Source organism: Calypte anna, chromosome 14, assembly GCF_003957555.1.
Source record: "Calypte anna isolate BGI_N300 chromosome 14, bCalAnn1_v1.p, whole genome shotgun sequence".
NCBI classification, from domain to species: domain Eukaryota; kingdom Metazoa; phylum Chordata; class Aves; order Apodiformes; family Trochilidae; genus Calypte; species Calypte anna.
This window is the reverse complement of record NC_044260.1, coordinates 7,442,510-7,464,192: the sequence shown is the minus strand read 5'-3', so window position 1 is coordinate 7,464,192 and position 21,683 is coordinate 7,442,510. Positions and strand designations below refer to the sequence as shown.

The 21,683-nt window shown below is 43.2% G+C and overlaps 1 protein-coding gene across 2 annotated transcripts in view; it reads right to left on the bottom strand.

The window, feature by feature from the left end:
• Positions 1-18,101, bottom strand: part of ABAT (4-aminobutyrate aminotransferase) — a 47,287-nt gene extending 29,186 nt beyond the window's left edge. Inside the window, exon 1 of one of the 2 annotated variants that reach the window (XM_030459713.1) lies at positions 17,957-18,101. The gene's annotated coding sequence lies outside the window, so the exon portion shown is untranslated. The remainder of the gene's footprint in view (positions 1-17,956) is intronic. The other variant, XM_030459714.1, reaches the window with a different exon arrangement.
• Positions 18,102-21,683: the final 3,582 nt, after the last annotated feature.

The window sequence follows — 21,683 nt, the reverse complement described above, 5'->3', positions numbered from 1 at the left end:
TTAGTTATGATAAGTTTTGCATAATGTGAAAAGAAATATCCCAATACTATAAATATGTTCTCATGGCCATCCTCCAGGAAAAAAACAAATGCAGGTCTCTGTCAGTGAGACTGCCACTCTTAAAGGGTGAATCAGCACAGCACCTCTCACAATAATTAACCTCCTTGATTGATGTCCTCTGCTCAGAGCTATTCATCTTGTCTGTACTTTTGCAGGCTGCAGTTCCCTCTGTAAGTCTGCCCTGCAAAACATTCTTTTTTAAAGTCTCTAGGAGCCTGCTAAAAGCTAAGGTCAACATGGCTTTGGAGGAATGAACAAATGGAGCAGTGCAAATGTACCTAGGACAGAAGGCTAAAACAACCCACTGAGGTTTCCTTTGTCTTTCTAGTCCCCTTCAGTGGGCATTTTGCAACAAACTGACTTGTCTACCTTCCGCAAAAATATGAGATACCTCTTCACATACAAATCAAATTGAGACACACTACATACTTGCACCAACCAGTGCCCAGGTTTCCCTGCATCTAGTCTTCCTTCCCTTGGTCAACCACTCCTGGTTTTGCTTCCTGAGTTTTATCTTTTACTTATAATATTCATAAAAGGTTCAAAAATATATTTAGAAATGGTATTGGCTTACTGAAATACAGAAAAAATATTGCAAGAGGTTTAAAAATAAAGTAGCTTAGTTCTAATCTTCCTTGACAGTTGTTATATAAAGTTTTACCATTTCTAGCCTGAAGTCATAATAGATCATGTAAATACCACATCTGAGTATAAGTAAAATCAACTTTTCCATCTCTCTTCGCACACAGATTTTCTCAGGAGATCAGCTGATGTGATTGGTGTATTTGTCTAAGCACATATTATTTGGTCATCATCATAACCAATTGAATTTTGCCTCCATAATCCAGCTTTTCATCAATTCCCACAGGCCTGGCTTCTTCTAGCACTGCAAGCAGCAGCAGCACAGCTTGCAAGGCAGCAGAAATCAGCTCTCCTGCACACGTCAAAACAGCAGCAAAACCACACACACACCATCACCACTGCTGCTTTGGAGCAGCTGCCTACAGCTTCAGCTTCTTTAAAACCAAGGCAAAATACACCCATCAGCTTCAGATATCAGAGTGTAAAGGGGATGAAGGACAATATTTTGGCTATATTTGTGATTAAATTACCTTAGACCTCAAAGAAATGAGGCTTTTCCAGAAAAAGAGATTAATAATACTCTTCTCTAAGCATTTTTTCTCTAATGGCAACTGGTGAAGGCCATCATTACAGATAACTGCACCAAAGAGCCATATTTGCATATATCTTAGTATGTAATTTTGCATTACATGAACACATGCACTGGCACATACAGTTTAAGTCACAGTCACTGCCTTCTTTTAGTAAGAAAAACTATTTTCAAAGAGGAAGTTCAGCACAGTGTATTGAGTGCATGAAACACAATGATACAAGAGTATTTTAAATGCACACAATGTGAAATTGAATGCGTTTTTTTTTTTTTTTTTGAGCAACAGCTCTGCAGATTCTGTACTGAGTGATTATTTCTGACAGGCAAAATTAGTAACTAGGAATGACAAAAGTAATTCAGCAACAGCAGCAGCCTATTGTGAATATATAGAGATGCACTTTTTCTGTGAGCTATCAAGATTATAGTTCTAAAGAGAGAACTTCTCAAAAAATTAAGAAAAATTAGAGAGGGACCCCAGAATTCAGGGGAGTTTGGTCCAGATACATGAGTGAAAATATACAAACTGGTGTAACATTCTTGCTAGGAGCAAAGCTAATGCAGCATGACGGCCGCATTTCAGACTGCACCTTGCAAAATCCTTCCTGCTTTCCTTGCAAAAGCATCCTGGGGGTAGATGCAAAGGTAAAAGGTGAAACAAACAATGCAAGATAGGGATCAGAAGTAAGTGCTGCAGATTTGTATCTTTCTCATGCTACAACTACAGAAGCCTGTTTTAAATTCATGGGGGCACATTCATCTGTCCCTCAGCTGCTCCGAACCCATTTAACCAGAACAATTAAGTGGTTTAGAAACAGCAGCACAAGCTGCACACTGCAATTACTGCTCAAGTCTTCACAATATGTACGTGGGGGGCAGGGGAGCAGGGAGGTAAAGGCAAAATAATTCCTTGTTTTTTGCCCTTTGTTTGACTTTTCTGTGATGCACAGCGGTGAGGGATCAGCATGCTACATCTCAATTGTTGTGAAACGTAAAAAAGCTCAAACTATGTTTTCTCCTGTTTGCTTGGATCCCTGACAAGGTGGAAGCAGCACAAGGCTGATTTGCTTTGCTGGCGGGTGCAGGGCGCAGCTTTGCCATCCCACAGACATGGGGGACACTTCCCATCTCTGCTGGGAGCCCACAGGCACCACCAGCACTGAGCCTGAAAGCAAATCCACCTTTTCCACACCCCAGCCTGCCCTGGCAATCAGGAGCTGAGCTGCTGGTGATCTTGCAAGAGGGTGAAAAGGCTCTCTTCAGTTCACAGCTCAGCACCCCTTGACACTGCATTTTCCGCACCTATTTTTTAACAGTGGAAGAAACTGCAAATTGACAGGTCAGGTCACAAAACAAACAAAACAACAGAATAATGTTGAAAAGCCTGGCAGTACAGGTGTGCTGAAAGCGGGAAAGCACTGCAAAGTTGATTTTCCTTTGGAATTAAAAGTTGCTTCCTCATTCATGCTGCCCAGGCCCTATCTTCACTTACTCTGTAACAGCGTGACAAGTTAGAGGGAAGAATCTTAACTAGTCCTTCTACATTCTGCACCCCATAAGCTCCTGAAAGTCCCTTGTTACTGATTTTTATTATTTTCACCAACTTCTGGCAGATAATGTTCTGTGCCTGGGGTCCACAAAACAAAGTTTAAGGGCTGTATCTTAAAAACGTAACAAGCAGCCTTGGATTTTTAAAGGGGAGGGAGGGTAAGTCTCCTGGTTTGCAGTGGTCATAAACAAGCAAGTTTCATGACTCAGGTGATACAGCTCAAGAATTTTACTTCTAAATACAGATGAAGGAGATGCTGGAGTACAAAATATCCCTGCAATTTCAAGAAGAAATATAAGTATGGGTGAGATGGAAGACAGTTAAGTCTGTCATCCATTAAACGTAATCATGTCCTTCCTTAGTTTGTATCTGAGGGAGAACAGGGAATCCTAATGGCATGGTGTTACCTACATAAAAAGATCTGATCAAACAGCCGTCGCTGACACGGCACTGCAGTCACTGAGCACCTCCCTACTCTCCCTTGGGGAGAATAGGAACATCCACATCCAACAGATCAAAGCAGGAAAAAAATTGAATGACTTAACCAGTTGTTATTGACAGAGTGCAGGGTGACATTAGAAATCCTGGCTTGCTGCTTTAGCCACTTAAATATATGAACAACAAAGTAAGTAAATAAACAAATAAGCCTCCCAGCGCACTGATTTATTTAACTGCAATTCAATTGGTCCCAAAAGCCAAGGTGAGTTCAGTGTAGACCGTTAGTTATTTATGTAAGACTGAGTGCACACAATGAAATACAACCAGTCCTTTTACTTCTAGCATTTTTTATTTTGTTGTTTTCCAAAGGCATAGGTCTGAACAAAAATTAATTAGCTTAAAAGAGCATTTTAAAGAAATTTTTTAGATGAACACCAAGAATTTCTACTGGCAGATAGACTAAGGCTATCTCAAGCCATCGTGGGAATAGGAAAGCCCTGTTAGGAGGTAGTTGCAAAAAAATTCACATCTAGTGTTCATTTTCTAGGCCGGCATTAGACTTTCCTTCCAGCACAAAACAGAGCTGAAAACCTCAGCTTTAGGAAGAACAGAACCTAGCATCATCCTTATGAGATGGCACAGAAAAGAAAACCAGCTATTTCTCACTCAGTTTGGTCATCCAGAGACTACAGCCTCTTACTTCAAAAGCAAAGGTGGTGACATGCAACCACACAACACCAAAGCCATGTATCAGGATCACTACAATGATCTTCTGCTGCTATGGAAGAGGTCTGATGGGTCTACAGGACAAACCTCACATCAGAAAAGAGCCCCCTGAGCACTCTGAAGCTCAACACTTATCCAGCACAGGCAGCAGCCAAAAAAACAGGAGCAAAGAATGCCTCTCACCAAGGAACAGAAAGTTCATCCTTGCAGGCTGTGGCTCACTGAGGCATTTCCCACCAAGCAACACCCCAACAAGTGACAGCTACCTGCAAATGGAAATGTGTATCTACCACCAGAATGGGCTTTGCCAGAAAACCCTTCAGAAGCTGGCAGTTGATTTTGCTGCTTATTCCTCTAATAACCTTAACGGCTTTGTGTAGAACAGGATGTAATGGAAAACACTATGATTGTCCTTAAGTTGTCAAGGACACAGTTGTCATAGTTACAAGGAAAGCTCGAGTGTCTGTTATTCATGGTTGCTTATGTATTTATTGACACCAACAGGATCAAACATTCCTGTTACTGCTCAGAAGTACAGAAATGGGGAGACTGGTTTTGCTTTTCAAGTCTTGACAAAACAGTAAATATTGCACCCAGTCTTCCCTAATACACTGGCTTTTGCACAGCTACCTTATGTCCACATGCAGCTGGCATTCAAGTCAGTCTGTTCTGAAAACTGCAGCAAAAGACACACAAGACAAAAGCCTCGTGTCTATAGCTTGAAACTACTCTATAGTATCCATCATGACATGGCAATACCCACCTGCCTAATGACAGCAACAATTAGATCAGAGTTCAACCAGGAGCAAATCTAGAACAGAAACCTTCAGATCTTCCATCAAGTTTCAAAACTTATCTACACTCAGAAGTGTCATTACACTCATGTGTCCAGGTTCTTCTCTCTGGATGTATTCTAAGCAGGGTTTGATGGTTGGATATGAATAGGTCTTTTCCATTCTTCTTTAGATCTTTCTGCCCTCACCTTTGTTTACCCTCTCTCTTAATAAATAGTGGATGAAGGTAAGACCCACAGTCCAATGAACAAGAACAGGTGGGAATATCAAGATTATAGCACACTGGGATTCAGTGACCCACCAAACTTCTATGCAGCTCATTTTTGATTCAAGAACTACTGGAAGAGCTAAGGTCACATCTTCCCCGTGAAAGAAATACATTGTCTAAGGAAAGGAAAGAACGGGGTCTAAAAAGCATCTGTTAGAAATTCCACAAATTCCATGATCCTCAGCTAAAAATACCCACATAAATGGCACAACTACACATAAATATTGGTAAAAACTATGGACAACTAATCTTAGCTGAAAAAAAATATTCTTAGTTTGTCATTCCTTAGTAGTTCCCACTGAAAAAAAAAATGCACTTTGATATTTCAGTGAAGTTTCCTAGTGAGCTACCCATAAGAAACTCTCTTTAAGATTGTATATTTTTAATCCATGATTTTACATGCAGATGGCAATGACATATCCAAATGATGCCTGTTAATATCCACACATTTTCCACACAAAACTGTCCCGATATCAGGTTAAACACAGCCACCCTTTTCAGACTAGATGCTCCACAAGCATTCTGTAGTTTTGGAAAAATTAAAGTATAGCAGAATACCCTCAAGTGGAGATTCCTCCAAGTAAATTCAGTTATATTCCTTGAAAGATTTTATTCCTCAGCATCCTACCACTGCCACCTCAGAGGTCATGAAAATAGATAGAGAAGTAACAACAAATAAAATGTACTGTAAAAGCACAATTTATTCTTCTGCCTCCTGAAGTCATAAAATAGCTCACTTGGAGGCAGCCTGCAGCAGCAAGCCAAAGGAAACGTCTTAAACGGCAGCTCTGGCTTCTCAAGGTGACCCCCATTTCAGCGGAAAACAGAAAAGCAGACACATGCAGGAGATTTCTTTTACAAGGGGTCCAGCAGACAAACCGGGGAGCAGAGAACCATGCACATGCATGACAGGGACATTTCACATCACACATGCCCATACGTACATACAGACACGCAGTCACCTCTGAACAGAGCGCAGCCCTGGCAGGCTCGGCCGGCGTCTGCACTAATCCCGACTGCACGCAGGCAGGAGGCAAAGGCACTTACACGACTTGGATGAAACCCCCTCAGAGCCAGCTTGCTGGTTGAAATCGTCGCGCTCTCCTTCACTTCAGAGCGGGCTGCTGCCAGCTGCATTCGTGAGAAATGCCATTGCTGTCAGCTCCTCCAGCAGCCACTCGCGACTGCCGACAGCGAGGAGAAGCATCACCCAGAGACAGCCCGACTGCGACCCTGCGGTTTGCCTGGGGGATTGCCCCAGTTAATGAAGGTTAATGAAACCACCTCCTACAGCCAAACCCAGCAGGGAGTAATACCCAACTCGCCTCAAACTGAGATCAGCTGCCAGTCTACTCCAGTACCTCTGGCAAGTGGGTGTAGCCCATCAGCTCGGACCCCTGGGAGTCTGAGTTCACCTGAACGCCCCCTCGGCATGTTTCTGAAAATAAATTCCTGAGATGCAGAGCCAGACTCTATTAACGTTTGAAATGGTGCCATCAGTTTTCAAGAACTGCAAAAGCTGAATAATAGGTTTTGTCCTTAAAACCCTTCATTTTACTCAAAACCCTCTGGTTTGCAAAAATCCCGAGGGTGACACTCAGGCACACAACAGTCATAAAGTAACCTTGGCTCAGTTCTGCTCGTCCTGGTCGTGCACAGGCAGTACAACACCAGCACATATCCTAACGTCCCTTCCCGCTGTGCACTGCTCGAGACAGGGAACGGGAGAGCCGTGGATAAGCACGAAGAATAACTGAGCATCCCTTCAGGCCCAAAGATGCAGAGAGGGTGAGCGCAGGGTGCCAGCGCCGAGCCAGGGGTGCCATCGCCCGGGTTGCCATGGTGCCGGCGGGGGGGAAAGGAAAGATGCGCCAGAGTGCAGGAAAAGGCTGAACCGCTTCAGCTTTCAATCCCTGTGACAGTGTTTTGGCCGAGCCACTGCACCGTTGCTGTGACAACCGACGACTGAAAAAATCACAGAGGAAATCTGTGATTATTACAAGATGGTGACTTACCCACCTCAGTAATCAGGGCATTAAAACGACCGGAGCTGCTCCATGCCCCCAGCAGGCAGGGCTGCACTGCAGCAGGGAGCCAGGGGCCAGATCCTAGCTGCAAGTTGCGACATTTGGGCAGGACGCTTCCCTAAGATCAGGGCTTGAAACCGGCCCGAGGGCTGCCGCCGAACCGCCCGCACCCACGTGCTGCACGGAGAGGGACGAGGGAGCAGCCCGGTCCTCGGCGAACCAGAACAATCCCGAGAACTGTGCTGCCTTGGCTCGGCACAGGCACAGTGCCGTGCCTGAGACAGACAGAGGGAAGGACAGGGATCAGAAACAACCAGATAGAGGGAGTAATGCTTATAGGAAGCAGATGAGGTCCCTGGAAATTTAGTGACTCCAGTCTGGGCTGCACCACACTTCATTCTTCCACCTCCTCTCAGTGCAGCAGTATTTGTTTGGTTGGGGTGGGTGTTGAGGTGATTACTGCACTAACACAGGAACAGAAAGTCGTTCAGGGAGACCGACACCCTCTGCAGTCTCTCTCCACTTTAAAATTATTCTGGCACAGGTAATTTACACACCAACAGATACGATGTCAGCATCCACATAAGAAGTTTATATCCATTGCAGAAGTACGTGGTTTATAGACATGTTGCTTTCCACAGCTCTTTGACACAAAATGGGTAATTGATTAACATCCAGACATACTGCTAATGATAACACCTCTAACACACCAATAAGGAAGGGAATCGGCTGTGGCTAACTATGGCCTGGGATCCTAGGTGAGTACTAGCAGCTGTCAAGAAAGGAGCCAAAACCAGCACTCATTTATAGACAGATACCATACTACTCCTGTTGATCTGATCCAAATTACAGACTGAAACTGAAGCCTCACATTCATAACTGATATTCAGAATCTCCTATGTATTAACTACACAGGCTGTAAATGACATATTTAAACTGGTCTGTACTGGTTGCCAGACATTAGAACAAAGTGCTGACTGTAAATTAACTTGTTAGCTAGATAATCCACCACAGAAATTGCAATATTCCTGTTCAGAGAGACAACTAACACAAGGGCACATCACAAACTAGAGGGAGAAGGACTGAGAAACATAGGTACTTGCACTCACCACATAAAACCCATTGGATTAAAAGGCAATGCTTTTTATTAATTTTACTAAATTTATTCAGTGAATAATCAGGATTACATCTCCTAAGGGAGTTCACTTCAAGAAAATTAAGATATGACAAAGAAATTCTTGTGACTCTGCTGAATGCTATCTTACATGATGTGATGCTAAACTCATTAAACAAAATTGTCTTGGATGAACAGTACTTCTTATTGTAAAGTGCCACAGTGGTGGTACCAATTTGTATGACAAAATCATCTAGAGATTGCAGTCAGCAACACACCCCATTGTGCTAAGTCATGTTGTGTCCAACTGCTGGGAAACATCCTCCAGAGAGGAAGTAACAGACTTTTATCTGTAGTGGATTTTTGTTTGTTTGTTTGTTTTAAGCCTTGCATCAAATGGCTGAACACTGAACTACCACTTCCTAGGTAGGCTGTAAGTACTTGCTGCTACATATGGCTACTTCCAGCCCCTTCACCCTCAGCACAGCCCCCATATCCATTATTACCCTTCCTGACAGGCTGGATGCACAGAGAGGATGACAGTGATTTGTGGAAGACCTATCACAGGGCAAGGAATGTGCAAGTCCCAGTCATTCTTACGTCAGTGATCAGAAGCAACTATAACTGCTAAGCTCCTCTTTAGGATGTATTTAAAAAGTACAGTTCACAAATCTGTGGGTTGTAACAAGAAAGCTATGAATTTCCATTTGATTTAATCAAGAGAACATCAGTAATGACATCTAGTCAAATAGTTGTCCATGTCCTTTCCAATGACAAAGCACCCACAGTAAGAAAGTAAGTGCAGAAACCTGCACTGACAGGCAGTTTTCCCAGGAAGACTCATTACACAATCCTTCACTGATAAAAAATAATCTCCCACTCTAGCAGAATCAAAAGCACGTCTTTCCACTATTACCTATATTTTTAATGTATCAATATTACATATATCCTTCTGAAATATAATAGGATCATACAGGGGAAAATGGAGATCAGATTCTGGCCAGGCTGGTCCGCAAGAAAAAGCACAAGATTGGTATAAAGGATGTTTTGGGTTTTATGGAAAATGCTGAATATTAAGTAGCATATCAGCTGGCAATGCCACTAGCCTGAGTGTGGTGGGATGGGTAGGACGCTGTGCCCTCTGTCAAGTACCACAAAAATGTCACAAGACAGAAAAAAGCATCTGAATGTAAGCTCTCCAGAGGCACAGGGCAGCAGTTATCCTTCCTTTCTGCACTGTCAGACAAATCAGCCTGGAACTACAATATAGCCATGAAGGCACAAATAAACACGAGCAATGACAGTGGCACCAAAAAGAGATGACGGTAAATCTATTGCCAGTGTAATTTTAAGAAGCTCCCACAAGTTACTCCAGGATTAATACAGTCTGTATGGAATACAGAGCTAGTAGTTAAGTTTAAAAGCCTGCTTATTTATTTAACAAAAAAATCTTAAGTAAAATATTTATCTTTCTAAAGGTATCTCATGCAAATAAATAGTACTAGCACAGTGGAGTACTTCCAAGTGCTGTCCTCCATCCTCCTCCAGTGGTACTTAACCTCTCCCTCTCCGTAGGCCCCAAGAAAACACTGTCATAGCACCTCTGAAAAACAACCAAAAAAAGGAGGCAAATTTGTCTTCTCCTTCATAAAACCAGGGGCTCAACAAATGGATGGAACTACAGAACTTATCAGTAATCAGATAATTCTTCACAGAAGTTACTGTATCACATGCTTTGTTAACCTTTTGAAGCACTGTGTCAGTATTAACTCAATCTGCCCCTTTGGTTTTGCTGTTAACCAGTGACAATAGCTGAAAGAGTCTGAAGTTTCACAACAGATGAGAGGAATGCAGCTGTAAGCTTGCTTACCAGCCAGAGCAGAGGAACTGTTATGCAAAGCTGCATATGGATTTTGACCAGATGTAACAAACAGTCCCTTTCTCCTCCCTTTTCGATTCAGAACAATAAAACCTGACACATGAGCTGGTTCCTTATCAGATCAATCTGGAACATGATTTTCATTGCACATTTTCTGCAAAGAAAACACATTTTATGCAAGTGTTGCATCTAGAAATGATGTATGGTGTCATCCAACTAAACTTGGGTTTGCAAGGCTAGAAGCATCTTCTTAGCCTCTTTTCTGAGCAGCCCCACTTTCATCTTGCTCTCCTGTCACCTGCATGGCTCAGCCTCACATCCACACCAGAAAGATTCCCAGTGTAGAGAAGGAACACCACCAAACCCTTCACATCATTCAGTGTAGTCACTAGTTCAGCTCAGAAAAAAATGAGGTATACTAATGAAACAGAACAACCAAGCAGTATGAGGAACAAGAGGTGCAGAGCAGCCAGCACCCTTCACTCACTGTTGAAACATCATCTACCCATGGAGCCATGTTCATCTTGAGTCCTATCATTTTAACTGAACGAAGTCCCACTACATCAAAATCTACAGAGAAACAAAACAACAAACTCTGAACTCATTCATCATCATCATGTAATGGTCCAATTTTTACAACCAGATTAACACCAGGAATCTTACAGGTTGCATCAGAAGGACTATTTTCTAATCACCTTACTGGCCAAGAAAAAGGAAAGATTAATGACAAGAATTTAAGCAAACAATCACTGATCTCCTGCTGTTGCTAAAAGGCACTTCTAAAAGAGCCGGCATTTTAGATTTCATAATCAGGAGAAAAAGAGCACAAAAAGATTTTTTAGATACAGTTACTGCAACACACAGATGGTTGCTCGGATCATGGAATTTTTTCCCAGTCAGAGGCTTATAACATCATGAATTCAGCCTCTAGCACTGTTTGTCATTACCTCCATTTGCCTCTACTCTCTCTCAATAACACAAGCTGGCCCTTTTTACATATTTCTTCAGCTGCTCACATCAGTTACGTCAACCCCTTACAATGTCCGATGCCCAAAACTTGGAACAAACCAAAGATTTTCAGCCCTGTAACTCCATTACCTTGGAAAAATGCACTGCAAACAAGGAGAGTGGGGTTCATCAGCTCACCCTCAGCTTTCCTACTTCCATCAGCACACTCTTGATTGTGTAATCCTACTTCCCTTTCTAGGAAGCTGCATTGCAGTTACAGCCGTGGAGCAATAACAAGTTTTCCTTTACATTGGAGCTGGGGTTAGAGAACAGTGAGGTGGAGGGCAGCATGGTCCAGAGGTAAAACACACCCCTCATGTCTGGGGACCAACCCTCACTGCCAGCATGCTCAGCACCTGCTTTCCTGGAGTGATGAAATCAGTGAGAATCTGGAAGTCAGGGCTGCCAGCCTGTCTGCAGCACTCTGGTTGGATCACACTCTGGCCTGTTGCCAGAAAGCATCTTATTCCTGAAATTGGTCCTGTCATGCCAGACCAGTTTGTTTTGTTTCTAAACAGCTTTTAACCTGCTGTATTCCCCAATTCCCACTGAGGCAATCATTTATATCATCAGATATTTAGAGTGAGCTATTAAAAATGCTTCAATACAAATTCATTCCCTCAGTCCTACTCCCAGGGCCCTAATTTTTTATAGTGTACATCACAACTCTACTATTAAGTAAGCCCCTGACAAAAAATGTGCCCTTTATACCAAATGCAGAAAGGGAGGTGACAGAGAAGAATAGGGTGGCTGGTTCCTGTTATTTGGCATCCAACATGAAGAAAGCCTAACAGATTTAGAGGAAACGCTGTACAAACAAAAAATATGACTGCTAATAAGTTACACTAAGCTTACTTAAAATAATTAAATTTTATGGTATGTACATTACTTGTTCAAATTCCACTCCAATTTAAAACATGCAAGTTGATTTTGGTTGTGTTTACTGCCAAGAACATCCGCGCACTCTATCCTTTGCTAAAAAGGAAGCCAAAATTGGCATGCTGATGTTTTGTTCAAAGGCTTTAATCAAGACTGAGCTTGATGCTATACAAATACAAATGAGGGATATTATTCTTTCCTTTCCCTGCAAACTACATTTTTTCCCCCTCCTCATTTTCCTCAGTGGCTTCTGCAAGCCTATATTGTTGCATTGCTTCATTCAGAAAGGAAAAGTGGTGGAGGGCAAGAGGTGACATCTCTTGTGAAAAAGTCTGTAGGAATGTTCATTTGATGGATAGGAAGGAGAAAGAAGAAGGGGTGATTTAATACCAAGATTACAGGCAAGAAAGCTAGCATGAAATCTAGCAACAGGGTACAGATTTCCATGAAGAGCTTGCTGCCTTGTGCTCTGCATGGTACTAGGCTTACAGATAGAAGCTGGATACTTCAAAATTGAGCCAAACATCAAAAATAGGACATCATGCAAACATCATCACTAATTCATTCCTTCTGCCAACACCCACTGTTTTGTTCTGTTAAAAAAACAGTGATGAAACTAAGGTTACAAATGGAGGAAAAAAATAAAAGCCCTCAAAAAAACCACCTCAACAAACTGGAATGAAAACCTTGTGCTGGAAACCAACTCCTTGGTAACACTGAGATATTTAAAAAGAGACTGGATGTGGCACTCAGTGCCATAGTCTAGCAACCGCAACGGTGGTTCAAGGGTTGAACTCGATGATCTCTGAGGTCCCTTCCAACCCAGCCAATTCTATGATTCTATGATTCTATGTCACACACTGCTTTCTAGTCTTCATAAGAACCTAGAATGGTTAGGGTTGGAAGGGAACTTAAAGATCATCAAGATGGGCAGGGACACCTCCCATTAGACCAGGTTGCACAAGACCTCATCCAACCTGGCCTAAAATACTTCCAACTGACACCCAAGCAACCTGTGTACTCCAGGCTGAGAAGCCTGCAAAGATCACTGGCAGGACAGCACCTCTCCTCCATTTTTCTTTCAGTTTACCCTGTCCACCCTTGCAGCTTCCTGTTCCATACGAGTGGGTCTTCTACCCAATAGGCCAGCACATGTTCTGCTAAACCTTCTACAGAGCTATAATGGTCTTCTAGTCCATTTGTTTTTAGAGCCAGGTTTCAAACTCTATTCTATCTGGAAAATTCTATCTGAAATAAGTAATACTTCTAAGTGTCTGACATAAGCAAAGCTGAAGACAGGCTTAGAAGTTGATTTATTCTCAAAATGACAGCTGTATAGCTAAACCAGTAGCTTGGAACTTCACCCTGTCACTCTGAGTGTACTTGAGACTTACTGACTTTTTACATGAAATCTTTAGCAGGCTGCCATACTCTAAACTGCCCCCAGAAACACCATCAGAATTAGAGTTTAATTTCTGAACTACTGAATTTCACAAGAAGATAAACATTTCTTTGAGAGCTCTACACCCTGCCAATGTAGAGTTGTATATCAGAGTGAAATCATAAAATCTTAATGGGAAACTGGCCAAGTCTGAAGATTTATTGTCTTTAAAGTGTCTTGTACTTTGCCAGTGAAAGAGTAATATAGTAGACAGCCTTTCATCCAGAGGCCAAAAAAAGAGTTCAGTGCAGAATACCCTAAGCGTTCATCTACACAAATGCTTTTTTCCTGCATTAAAACTGAAAGAGATTCACTAAAATAATGGCAGTGGACAAAGGGGAATCACATAATGCTTAACAACTAAGTTCACACTCCTGGCCCCTTTATTCAAGCTGGCAGCATTGGCTTACTGAGGGCAGTACTTTTAGTTGAATGGTTTTAGTGCTCTCCCACATTAAGCAGCACAGTGCAGCTTTATTATTTTTTAAAAGGTAAGTTCATCACTAGGGCAGACACTGCAGGTGTCAGGCTTACAGGACAGCTTCAGAACTGCAATATACCTTCACAAAGGCAGCTAGAGAGATCAGCTGCTAGCTGGCTCAGTAAAATAATTAAATTACTATCTAGCCCAAGCTAGACCATGTATTCATTTCCCCTGCAGAATTTACAACTGCAAGAAGCTGCCATGAACAAAACACAATTCTGCTGTATTTCTAGTATCTGGCTAGGAGATGGGAAATGAAAAGTAAAATATTTTTAAAAAGAAGAGACAAACAATTTAATACAAGGACACAGTACACAACCCTACTCCCACAGATCAGAAGTCTGAAACCCACATAAACACTTGAGGACTGTAGTCTGTTTTATACAGTTTGCATGCTTTGGAAAAACCCCAGAATACTGTTATTTTTGCACAAACACCATATGGCTAACAAATATCACTTTCTCTGTTTTCCTGGCCCATAGCCGTCATTTCAGAAAACAGAACTGTGATCTGGTAAAACATCACAAAATTCAAAAACAAAGAAGGAACAGACACATGGCTTTCAAGACACAGAAGAGTGGCTGGTAGAATTATCTACTTTAAGTTGGTAGCAGCTCCAAGCCCCAGCACATCCTCTTCTGTTCATGAAAAAAAAAAAGCATTTAAAAGCAGATCAGTTTGAAGCAAGAGGGTCTTTTCAGCCACCTGAAAGATAAATCTGTTACATAAGTTTTAAAGTATTAGCCATACTTCCATAGCTATAAGCCCACATTGATAATTATCTGTGTAAGTTTATTTAAGTTCCAGTGCTCCCAATATGTCATTTTTGCATTTATTATCCACACTTTCACAGCTTCCTACACATCAGTACTGGCTGCTCTCCTTCTGATAGAATCCAGATATTTTCTCACTGACCTTTTCATATGGGATCAGAAACCTCCACTGTTTGATTCAGACAAACTCGAAATACTCAAAAAACTCTTAAAGAGTTTATAAAGAACTGTGAAAGAAGAGTAGGCACTACTGAAAAAGCCCACTTGAATAAAAATGGGGCACACAGGTTGATAATTTGCAATGTACAAGAAGGAATCAAATGTTCTTTTGAAAACAATAAGGAGGAGAAATGTCTTACATGATAACTAACAATCACCCCACCAAGACACACCCCTTTCTTCTCACTTCTCTATTTCACAGAGCCAAAGCCAAAAGCAAAGGAAATTCATCCAACTTCCCAAAGTCATCATTTGCTTAAAAATTTCTGGTATACAGCCAATACAATAAGATTTTACAATACAACAGTATTGTGGGGTTTTTTCTTATAAAAACCCACTACAACAATAAATGCTTTATTATCCATACAGGACAAACATGTACCACCACTAAATAGGCCTTCTTTTCCAGGACATTTCCACAGATTGTTTCCATTTTAGTAAGAAAGTAAAGGAATCTGAATTTGTACTAGAATCAGCAAAAAAATTTAAAATTTTTTTCTGTAATGGACTCTCAGTCCTAGAGGTCACAAAACCAGAGCTGGACAGCCAAGAATCAGATTGTTTGTCTTGGATCAGCTGCGGTATCTTCTAATTCTGTGACCCTTGACATTATCATCACTGCAAGTGTAAAGTTAAGGAGCAGGACAGGTATATGTCAGGAGATAACTTAAGCTGCTTTAATTCAGGCCCAGTGATCAGAGCACAGACCAGGAGAAGTACTCTGCAGCCAAAGTTACACCTCCAAGGGCAGGAGTGATCCATCAGCACACCCAGCCCAGCTAAGGTCTGTGTAGTTGTACCTAAAAACACAAGGCAGCTGTTGCTGATGGGTGATGGATACAGCTGCAGGGTGTACAAGGCTTAATACAAACTGTTCTGCTGCTTCACTGTTAGGCACCAAACAAACAAGACAGAGCAAAGGGAACTGCCTGGAGACATCTAAGATGCTGGTAGGTGCAGCAAGAACTGGTTTGGATGTATACACACATGGATTGTGAGTGGCTTAATTCCTCTCTGCTTCTGAAAGAATCCAAACCAGGACATTTTCCTTTTCCAATGACAGCTCATCTGCCAGCAGGACACCTACTGATTTGCCTGGTATTTATGCTGTGCTTGCTTGCTGCCTCTTGGGCATAAACATCCCATTTCAGGCATTTAGTTTAATTTTTATCTGACTGCACAAGACATCTCACTGTACAGGATGCCTCTAAGACCATTAATTCCCAAAGGATCAAAGGCCATGGAGAAATTAGTTCTGTTGCATTTCCCCCTCTGATGCCTTTTGGAAGACTGATATCAGAGTCTTGGGTCTCCATTATGTGGGGATGGCTGCATCAGTCTGTTGCACTCCAGACTGTCCAAGAGGTACAACACAGTGTAATTGTAGAGCACTGGCTGACTGCAGACACAGAAGACCTGAACACAGATCCTGTGTCCAAAAGGCTACCCAGCAGGTTACCTGCAATAACAACTTGCTTTCCCTGTATCTACCTCAGCTTCCCTATCAGTACAGTCAGACCAGTGATGTTTATCTCATTTGTGACATGCTTTAAACACTAAGGATGAGAAGCACTATGGCATCCAGATATTATCCTTGTATATGCTGCATGTCAGTACTGTGAGCTGTGACCTGGCACGAGAATCTCTGACCTCAAGGTCTCCACATGTAACTCCAGTCAGACAAGCTGACCACACACACAATTTGTACACTCACAGTATTCACGTTCACAGGAAGATCAGTTACAGTAAAAAAATAATTCAGAAACAGCTGCAAAAAATATCTTCTATTTACAATATAATAATCAGACTATAACAAGATTCAATAAGTGATTTCCTTACTGCAGAGCTTCCAGGAGGCAACCCTACTAATACCCTCCTTTTATACCTGTTGGCTTTCCTTCTTTACAGATTTCTTTGCCTCAGACTCTAGGAGCAAAGTTTTAAGAGCCCCCACCTACAAACCATGCCTTTGAACCCACAGAGCAAAATCCGATATTTGTAAGCCTGAACATTCGTTACTGATTACAAAACTACCTGGAAATCTCCCACATTAGTTGCATATCATTCTTTCCACTATATTTTATTTATATATTTATTTACTTTATATATTTTATATAATATGGGAGATGTCCTGCCCATGCAGGGAAGTTGGAATTAAAGGATCTTTAAGGCCCCTTCCAACCCAAACCATTCTAAGCATCTATGATTCTATGATGCTATAAACACAATGGAAATCAGGGTGGCAAAAGCTAAGGCAGGTAAAAGCAAAGCTCTGGCTAAACAGCCCCACTCTATTAATAAAGTTCAAATGAGGGTAAGGGAAGTGAAGCCAGGGAGGTCCCAAGGCAAAGCCTGAGGTCAGGGTTTTGTTCCAGAAGCCTTAGCTAGAGAACAGGACACTGAAAAGCCCTGGTGAATCTCAGCTGCCAGTGCAGCAGCAGAGCGCCATAAACACCAGCACTGAAGATTTCCACTCAGAGGCTGCCACGCATTAAGAAGCGGAGAGCTATATGCAAATCCAGTCGTGTTTTCCCCACAGTATGCAATTATTTTCTCAAGGATTTTGTGCCTTCTCGCTCCCTTCTTTCCCCTTTCCCGCAGACCTGCGCCCGGGTCCAGCTGCTGCTCTGACCGGATCCCGCAGAGCAGCCCGGGGCAAACACCCGCACCGCAGACGCCTCACGACCCTCCTGTTCAGGATGCTCCCCCAAGCCCAGGGGGAACGGCTGCACTTCTGGGGTCCGGGACCACGCTCAGGTCTGACACACTCCATAAAACCCCAGAAAGGGCTCCCCGAGGATGTCAGCATCCCCAGAGAGCAGCGGGGCCCGGGATACCCCCTGAGGCACCGGCTCCGCTGCCCACACGTAGGCGGCAGCCAAGGGGACACAAGACACGGGCCGCCCGTCACCCCCTCAGCAGCGATGGAGCTGCCCCTCGCAGCCCCGGCGAGGAGAGGCCCCGCCGCCTGCGGGGATGGAGGCGCGCGGGCCGGTCTGAGGGGTCTGAGGGGGCACGAGCCGGGCAGGAGCGGGTGCCCGTGAGGGGAGCGCCGGCGGGATCCCGCAAGCCCCCCACCCCGGGCAGCCGGCGTCGCGGCCGGCGGCCAAGCGCGGTCCCGCCGCTCACCAGGAGGTGCGGGGCTGCCTCTCCTCCCGCCTCCGCGCTCCGTTGTGCCGGGCTGGGCCGAGCGGGGCCGGGCCGGGCCGGGTTGTTGCCACCGCCTCCGCCGCCGCAGACCCCGCGCGGGCGGCCCCGTCGCCTCTCTCAGCCTGCTCCGCGCGCCTCAGCCAATCCGCGCCTCAGCCAATCCGCGCCGCCGCGCGCCGCTCCGCGAGGCCAATAGGGGCGCGCGCCTCGGGCTCGCCCTCGCGGGCCGGGCCGGGCCGGGCGGTGGGGACGGGTCCGTCCATCGCCCCCGGAGCCAGCAGCGTGCGGAGCAGGGGCCCCGACGGGGCTCAAAAGCTGCGAGAGGGGCTGAGGGCTGCGGCCTGTCCTCGCTGCCGGCAGTGACGGCCTTCTCCCGAGGACAGGCCCTGCCTGAACCGTGCTGGCGGCTCGACACAGGGCTGCAGGCGGGCCCGGGCGGTAACCGGGGTGACAGCGCTTCCCGTCACAGCAGAGATCGCCCGGCACGGCTCCCCAGCACCTCTGGCAGGGAAAACGAGAAACCAGAAACCTGGTGCTGTCCCTCGGGAACACGCAGCCGCCATCCCTTCTGCCCCCAGGGCGTCCGTCTGTGCTGCGCTGCAGATGCAGACAATACCACTCTGGTTGATTAAGAGAGTGTGTTCGGATTTATTTTTTTTTTTTTTTAGGATTTGTGTTAAGATTTTACTAGTGCCACACGTTTTAGCACTGGACTCAGCAGAGTTGTGTTAATGGTTGGACTTGATGACCTTAAAGGTCTTTTCCAACCAGAAGCATTCTGGGATTCTCTTGGACCGCCCTGTTGCTTTCAGCTCGGTGGGTCAGGATGCACCTGAGTGCAGGACAGGGGAGCCTGTTTGCTAACCATGATGGGAATTTTATTACAGCTTCACAAAGATCTGCTGTTCTTTCACTGATTTTAAATATTTACCTGCAGTCCCTTGGCACATATTTAATTTAGCAAACACAGCAACAGGGAAAGTCATCTGGGCTTTTAACACACATAAGAAACCCAAAATACACCTAGTACTGATGTCAAGCTAAGCTTAAAATCCAAGTTTTCACTTTTTTTTGTAGATTGTAGCAGCCAGAAGCAATGCACATGACAGTGACATACAGATGGCACATGAATCTCCCTGCCCAACATCACACACATCCCTACTGCTGAAACAGCCCAGAATTCAGATGAGGTTAACTCAGAAGCTGAAGCACCAATAAGTTTATAGCCAGGATTCCATCTTCAGTCTCTGAAGACATCAATCACCTCTCTGTATTGTGTGGGAGTGGGACTCCAGATATTAGGCTTTCACAATAGTTTCTTTATAAGCCATATGCAGCAACACGGTATTTGCAAACACAAAACTACCCCTGAAACTCCCATTCAATAGGAAATGTTATTACATATCTCCTGCACAACAGAAGCTATTGCAAGCACACTGAATCCTACCTTGAGTCTGACCTCACAGAATTCTAGGTCTCATTCGTGGTGAGCAAAAGGCCAACAACAGAAGCTTCAGAAATGTACACCTGTGCCCCTCTCTTCCTTTTCCAAATAACTTCCTTTCTTTATAGTTGGTACTAGTATCTTGTTCTCATTGCCCAATCAGCTCAAGTCCTAGGAGTATAATGGAAATAAAATAAGCATCCTGCTCTTTCAGAATGATTATGGTGGTTACATGAGAGTTACTGGGGAAGAAGGGGGGGTACATGGTATCAATTTTTCTGTATATTTGTATATATTTAGTAAACTTTTCCTATTTATCATTACTGTTCCACTAAATTTGTGTAGTTTAGTTTCCAACCCATAAGTCTCTCTCCCTTATTCTCTCTCCTTTCTTTATCTGGGAGAGGAGGGGGTTTAATAGAGAGCATCTGTTATTAGGTTTAATTGCTGGGACAGTGTTAAACCGTTGAAAAACAAACAAAAGAAAACCCAAACAAAACCAACCAAACAAACAAACCCCAAACCCAAAACAGAACAAAAAAGCAAATAAAAAAACCTGAAACCAACCAAACAAAAATGCCCCAAAAATATAATCACTTGGACAAAGGCCTTTGGCTCTCTGCTGAAAATAAAAAAGGACTGGAACTAGTGGTGTATGTAGTTCACGAGAACAGTTAAGTCAATGAATAGACAATCTCATGAGATTTATCTGCTATAAAAGTTTAAGATCCAATTGAAGCCTTGACCTTCTAACAAATAAGACATCTTTACCACCCACACAAAGGTACATCCACTTCTTCCTACAATGTTTCTTGAAAACCCAAAACTACTAGAGGCAGCCTCCTACAGCTACTGTTTAAAAGCAGGTAAGTAAACATCACTGTTTTTTTCCAAGATTCCATGGTGACTTCATCTCTAATACACACATCTGCAAGTCTAGGTGAGAAAGGAAGAACTATGTGTTCAGCCTAAACTGTTACTCCAAAATACAGTACTCCAAAATACAATAACAGGAAGGAACATGGAGTTCAACAAACTGTAAAATGTTTGGACTCGAAGTGCTGTACAGCAGATGGAGCTAAAAGTATGTTCCATGAATAGCCACTTACATGTAAGAACACAGAGATAATAAATACACATAATGTATCCCACCAAGCAATTACCTTAAACAACTGTTTTTTCTACTGCAAAATGACACATAGAAGTTCACTTTTATAAACAAAAGTTCACAACAAAGCAGCTCTCCAAGTTTCATATCAACAAATGCTGGACATAAATATAATCAGTTTGCAACGTTCGTTCCAATGTCATGTAACAGTTCAGGTTCTTCTAATCAGTATCCACAGTTATGTCATCCATGTTCCCCTTAAGAGGAGAAACAAGGGTTGCCTGACATCTTCATCTGAAGTGTAGGGACTGAGAAAGGACACGTTACTGCAGCACACACCATGATGTAAATATTAATTGGATTCAAACAAGATTCCTCCAGGAAGATCATATGTCCATCCATTACCACACTTCCCAAGAAAACTGTGACACCCCTCTCCTTCATCAGAGTGAGGGCACTTCCAAAGATTTTCATAAGTCCTGTGCAAATAAAATATTCCCTGACTGCACATACTATTTCTCATCAGTTCAAACTAATTTCTTGTTAAGACCTGCACAAAATTGCTACATCAGCAAGCAGCTGCATTCAAAACCAGTTCTCAATTAATCCAACAGTAACTAACATAACAAACCAAACCAAAGAACAATAGTTTGGGAGTCTTTGGATTAAAATACAGTTTTATATGTTTGAAGTTCAAGTGAGTGACATGAGAGAGAAGTTCTGTAGTAATCTAGGCAGACATATACCAACAATGTAATTTTTACTTTGACTATACTTACAGGAAAAGGCCATCATCATGAATGGCCTGGTCATCATCTGATGACTTTTCATCTCATTAAAGAATGTAAAAAAAATGTCTTCATACACATAAGCAGGTTATGAAATCATTGACCTAAAACAACTGAACTAAACCAAATGTAAAATGGACTTTCAAGAAGCCAACCAGATGCTTCTGGTGTAATGTATGCACACTCCATGAGTCACAGGTTGGGAACATCTTCACCACCCATCCTGTCATAGCACTAAAGAATCTAGCAGGGACAAGAATGTCCATGACAGTGTACAAATGGCAAATGATACAAACATAATAGTACACATAAAGTTTATTAAAAGTTCAAACAGTCTTTTTTGCTTTATTAATAGCACAGGAGAGA